The 6,415-nt window shown below is 44.6% G+C and overlaps 1 long non-coding RNA gene across 1 annotated transcript; it reads right to left on the bottom strand.

Moving 5' to 3' along the window:
* Positions 1–2,484: 2,484 nt before the first annotated feature.
* Positions 2,485–3,463, bottom strand: LOC310686059. The gene is made up of 2 exons (XR_014515690.1): positions 3,400–3,463; positions 2,485–3,339 (listed from the first exon to the last, which is right to left on the bottom strand). It is a non-coding gene; the product is annotated as an uncharacterized lncRNA (long non-coding RNA).
* Between the last annotated feature and the right edge of the window lie 2,952 nt (positions 3,464–6,415).

Here is a 6,415-nt window from a genome sequence, read left to right on the forward strand (position 1 = left end):
ATGTGAAAGAAGAACCCAAGTCAGTGACTATTTCACTGGCAAAGCCCAATCTCCTCATATAGTTAATTAAAGCAATTGCCACAGTTTCCGTTTCAATGTTTTGCAACGGAATGGCTTCTGGATATTTGGTTGTGTAATCCACTATGGTGAGGATGTATCTGTTTCCCCACCTGTTGACTCTAGGCGATGGCCCTATCAGGTCCAGCCCTAACCACTGAAAAGGGGTTGATATGATAGGCAAGGGGCACAATTTGGCTTTTGTTTTGCCTCTTCTCTGACATATGTCACAGGCTTGACAGTATTGTTTTATTTGTTTCCCCATGCCTGGCCAATAAAAATTTTGAGCCACTCTCCGTTTTGTGCATGTAATACCCATATGCGCTCCAAATACACTATTGTGAGCATGTTGCAGGATTTTGCCTCGGTATTCATGTGGGATTACTAACTGTCTTCTCACTTCTTCACCCCCCCCCCCACATGGCGGGACAAGGACTTCTCGATATAAAAGGTCCCTGCTCAAACAAAACCGTTCTGGGCACTCTGGAGTTAACGGCCTCTCCGACTCGGCTGCCTCAAAGTACCTTTGTAACTCAGTATCTTCTTTTTGCTTTTTGACAAAACCTGGGGTTTGACTTTTAGTCAAAGGAAACAAAAAGGTGTTTTTTCTTTCCTCACACTGATCATCCCCTTGCTGTTCTTCAGCATTGTCTGCCTCTGCTACTGTATCCACCCCCTCAGGATTAGTTGACTGTGGGCTCCCTTTTGCTCTGGCAACTATGAAAGCACTCTGCACATGTTCTAAAATGTCCCAACCAATGAGCACAGGGGCGGGAATTTCTTCCCAAAGGGCTACCTGCCACTTCCCTGCCCAGTTTTTGAACCTGACATCTATTTCCGCCACCTTCAGGATCTCTGCTTGTTTCGAAATTCCTTTTAATTTCATTAATTTCCCTGGAATTGTCCCTGATTATCTCAGGGTGAACAATAGTGACTTGTGATCCCGTGTCTTTTAACCCGAGCTATCTTTTTCCGTCTATCCAGATATACTCTCCAGCGTTCTTCAACAAGAGATTATCTTGTTGAATCGCATAACTGTGCGGGACTTTGGCCTCTACTACCTCAGCAGGCTCGGGCCTAGTTGGCATGTCCGTTTCCTTGACAACCTGACTAGTTGGGCCCTGCTCCGCAGGCTGCATACAATATGTCTGTTTCTGTGTGGCGCTATAACTAGATGTTTCTTTTCCTGGCTTACAATCAAAACTTTTATGACTTAATTTTCCACATCTTCAGTATGAAATGTCTTTGGGTCCTGCATAACTTGTTTTATTGACTTTCCCCTCAGTAAATTCTGTATGGGTGTGTGCCTTCTCATGTGGGCTTTTTGATGGGGGCTGCTTCTCTTATCGGTTTCTGAGGTAATCTTTCCTTTGGTTTGCTGAAATTTATTCTTGTTTGTTTCGCAATATCTCCCACCAAATTTTGGCCCATCAAATCCATGGACTCCGATTTCATTTATTTTATCGGCTAAACCAGCTGCTTCCTCTATTGTCTTGGGGTTCCTTTCTTTTTTCAGGTACTTCAATTGGCCATTTATTGTGTCGTAAAATTGCTCCAATGCTATCACTTCTCTAATCTTGGGTACCGTGTCTGCATTCTCTTGCTCTAACCATCTCGTGAGGTAAGTTTTTATCTTTGCACCAAGCTGCGCATAGGTTTCCTCCCTCACCTTTGTCACACTTCTAATTTTTTTTCTCAACTGCTCTGAGGTAATCCCAAAGCGGGTGTATATTAACTGCTTGTACACCTCAAAATTTCAGGATTGTTCCTCAGTCATTTGAGCGTACATTTCAGCTAGAGGACCGCTTATCCTAGCTCTCAAGATCATCATTTTATCTTCCTCTCTCACTTGAAAATCGTGACAGGCTATCTCGAAAGATACTAGAAATGCTTCTGGGCTATCCTTATCTCTAAACTCAGGAAAGCATTTTAAATCTATCTTCATTTGATTCTGCCCATCAGTGTTATTACTATTACAGTGGTGCCCCGCAAGACGAATGCCTCGCAAGACGGAAAACCCGCTAGACGAAAGGGTTTTCCGTTTTTGAGCTGCTTCGCAAGACGATTTTCCCTATGGGCTTGCTTTGCAAGACAAAAACGTCTTGCAAGTGTTCCGATTTTCCCCCGCTTCCCCCCCCCTTTTTCTAAGCCACTAAGCTGCTAATAGCCTTTTAGCCGCTAATCCGCTAATCCTTTAATAGCCGCTAAGCCTTTAATAGCTGCTAAACCGCTAATAGCGCTAATCCGCTAAGCCGCTAATAGGGTTGCTTCGCAAGACGAAAAAACTGCTAGATGAAGAGACTCGCGGAACGGATTAATTTCGTCTTGCGAGGCACCACTGTATTACGATTTTCTAAAACCGTTAATTCCAACCGTCTCATCTCTAACTGAAACCGCTGCTGTTCCCTTTCCTGCTCCACCCTCACCTTTTCTTTTTCCAATTCTTGCTCAAGCCTAAATTGCTCAGTTTCTTGTTAAAGCCTAAATCTTTCTTGTTCAGTCCTATTTTTCTCAAACTCTAATTTCAAGTTATATTTTTGTACTAATTTCCACTTTTCAAAATCCCCTGAGAACTTTGGAACCTCTGCTTCAGGTGGGGTTTTAGTCATTTCTTCTATTCTCGTTTCCTCCCCCTGGGGATTCCCATTCTCTTCTCCAGAGCTTTCGTATGGGTTTTCCCTCACTGGGTGCTTGGTCTTCTAGGGTGGCATTATGGGTGAGTCAGTATTTTGCACTAATTAAATAAGAGACTTTTACTCTCAACACTGTTCCTCCCGACTTGGCTTTTCAAAACCCTGGTCCCCAAAGTGTAGCTTTAGGTTTTTTAGCATCTAACCTTTCAAGCTTCCTTCCTCTGACCCTGAGCCTAAGCCTCCGCCAGAACAGTCTTTTGAGATCTCTTGCTCTTATTGTTATCTCGGCCTCGCGGCAATCTGGGGTTTATCCTCAATCACACCCTTGGGCCAGGTAATCTCTTCACCGATTTACCCTTCCCCTCTGCAAGTGTATTGCTTCCCCTCACAGGCTCTTAGACTTATCGAATCCCGCCACTGCCGCCAATTTTGTGGCGTTCGCATGGAGCCCCCGGTCGTCTCATGGACTATTGACCCGTACACCACTAATCCGCTGCCACCAACTAGGTCCTCCCTGGTAAAATCACTTCAGTCTCAGTCAGCTTTTCAATTAATAAAGAAGAGTGTATTTTATTTCAGACACAAACAAAACTTTTACAGCATTCCAAACGTTGTTGCTCTTTACTTTCTTAGTCTTATTTTCCTCTCTCTCTCTCTCTTCTACCTCCCCACACTCAAGAACCCACAGCCCTAACTGTCTCTCTATTACCAACTGCCTTTCCCAACCAGCCAACCCACAAAAACCCACCAACTACCCACCACCAACTCCCAACCAACTCCTCCCATAACTGGTTTTATAAAAATAAAAAAATTCCTTCCAGTAGCACCTTAAAGACCAACTAAGTTAGTTCTTGGTATGAGCTTTCGTGTGCATGCACACTTCTTCAGATACACTGAAACAGAAGTTGCCAGATCCTTCTATATAGTGAGAAGGTGGGGAGAGGTATTACTCAGAAGGGTGGTGGGAATGGGAGATTGGCAGATAGCTGAGATGAGCCTGTTGACGACTCTAAACGACTGTAATAGGTCTTACAGGAAAAGGCAAGGGGTGAGAAGGTGAGAAATGGCTTAGTCATGTATAATGAGATAAGAATCCAATGTCTTTGTTCAGACCAGGTCTCTCCATGGTTTTAAGTTTGGTAATGAGTTGCAATTCAGCACACGAAAGCTCATGCCAAGAACTAACTTAGTTGGTCTTTAACGTGCTACTGGAAGGATTTTTTTTATTTTGACTATGGCAGACCAACACGGCTACCTATCTGTAACTGGTTTTATAAACTCACTGACTCCACCCCTTGGGTCCTGTCTGTGCAACCTATTTAACTATTTACCCTCCAGCACTCTCTCATATATGTTAACGTCACACCAAGGTCCCTTATGTTATGAGTACTAAGCAGCTGCGAACAAGCTCGATGTTTACATCACATGATGGGTCTAAGCGTGGGACAGGAAGTTTCAATCTGTTCTCAGAGTTGTGTTCTCAGTGTAACATGAAACCTTCCTGTTGCTTGGGTCCGGGAGGTGTGAGTCAGCTGCTCGGAGGATTCTGAGAGAGAAGTCATGCTTTTGTACAGTGTACAGTTCAGGAATAAAAGTAGAATCAAATAGACTACTTTTCCAGACTGTTTTCTTTCTCCTGCTGCTATGCAAGAGGGAAGGGAGTGTGCACCTTTCAGGAGGGAGGTGTCGCTTATCCAAGACCTCCCTGGTCTGCCCGGATGCCAGCCAGGGTAGGTCACCGGCAACAGGCCCCAAGAGCCTGGGAAGAGGAGCCGGCCTTTCCCAAGCAGGCCAGTTTCCAACACCTTAGTGGTTGCCAAAATGTTAAAGGAAAAATTCGTGGCTCACTTGGATTGTCAAACAATGATGCTAGCCAAGATTATAGGAGCAAAACAGCAGTCAGTAGGCCTGATCTTTACTGTTGCAACAAGACTTCAGACTACCACTCGGAAGAAGCAGAAAGAAGCCCTGAAGAAAGGAAGGCTATATTTGTTTGTAAGTTTCCCATATTACCCATAACACCCTTAGCAAAACATACATTTGTAATAACTATGTCACAAATTAAGAGGGGTCTTCTGGCAGAAACCTGAGTATCAGGCTTGCCCCCTCCCTGCTTTGACCTCCACCCCACACCCATTAGGTAAAACAAAGGTAAGTATTTATATGTTTCTGTTTCCCAGACAAGTTAAGCACACTCCTTTGTCTTGACCAAGACCCCAATCCATTGGACTTCCTGGTTGGTGCGACCAGCTAATGGCGGATTCCCTCCGAGCTCCGGAGGGAATCGGCTCGGTGGAGGAGGGGTCCTGCCGCGGTGGCGACGCGGGGACCCTTAGAAACCACAGGCGCGGATGCCTGTGGACCTGGTGACTCGGCGGGCACCATTTGCGCCCCCCGACCCACAAAGAAGCCTTTTTAAAGGCTTTGGAGAGGATACGGGGGAGCGGCGTGGTGCTGTGAGTAGACCGTTTCTTCCACGGAGTGAAGCCGCATGCCATGGCTGGAGAGCGCTGACTTCTTTCCTTGAATATTTGGACTTAAAATGCAACAACCCGTGAGCAATACGGAATTTGGAGTTTAGAACTAAAATTGAATTCGGTACGACCGGGGGAGGTGCCAAAAGGAAGTCCGCCTCCCCCCCCCCTTGCAGGCAATCTAAAGCAAGAATTAAACAACTAAGATCGAGAGACTGTCTTTCTCTTTTTGAGATAAAATTCTTAATTTCACGATTTGGACCTATAAGTTAATTGCTGGAGGATTTGAACTGATCTTTAGAGTTGAAGTGCAACCCCCCCCCCCCCCCCGGATCCGGGAGTGACCCGCGAGGGAGCCTGTGAAGATATTTACAGAGTTTGACAGCTGTCAACCGAGCTGTCAAAGTCAAGAAATTCTGTTTTTTGTCATTTGTGTCGGTTATTTTGGTTACATTTGGACTGTAAGTTTTTAAAATTAGAGTGGCAGCAATAACAAAATATCCGGATTGTTGGAAAAAGAACACTTAGTAACTAAAATCCCTCTAGAGGGGATTTGGAACATTACAATGGCTGCAGATGGAAAGTTACAAGCAGAGTTGAGTAGGGTCTTTGAACTTCTGGGAAAGCTGCAAGAGCAGAGTTCTGTTATGGCTATGAATTTGACAACCTTGAATTTTAAAATAAACAACTCTGCTGAAGTGGTGGACTTGACTCAAGAAGAATCTACAGCTGGGAAGGAAGATATCTGTGCTGTTTTGGAGGAATGTGAAGAAGGAGCAGAAATGATGCAACTGAAAAAGGACAACCAGAGGCCTCCAAGGTCAGGATATATGGAAGATAAAGTTCGGATGTCAAAAATTTGGTTTGAAATTGAAATTGAAAATGAAGAGTGGGGATTTTTCCCCATGGGGAGTCAGAAAGACTTATGGATTATAAATTTGGCTAAGGTGAAAATTGGATCGTTTGAGGCATTTGGGATATTTAGACTTGGAAAGAACAAGAAGCAAGATCTGATCTCTTCTTTTGAACACGGAGGACTGGTTGGAAAAAAATTGGACCCTTTTGGGTCAAAGATGCTCCGAGATTGGATGTTCAACATAAAGGACTGTCAACAAAACCGGCTGAAAGGGACTGAAAGAGAATTAAAGGCCTCGGACATGATAGATCCAGGCTGAGAACTGTCAGATAGAAAGACAATTTTGGGGAGATCAAAACCGGGGGAGGGGGGGAGGAACTTTAGAATCCAAAGGG

The sequence above is a fragment of the Podarcis liolepis genome (assembly GCF_965112155.1).
Source record: "Podarcis liolepis genome assembly, chromosome: 9".
In the NCBI taxonomy this organism is placed as follows: domain Eukaryota; kingdom Metazoa; phylum Chordata; class Lepidosauria; order Squamata; family Lacertidae; genus Podarcis; species Podarcis liolepis.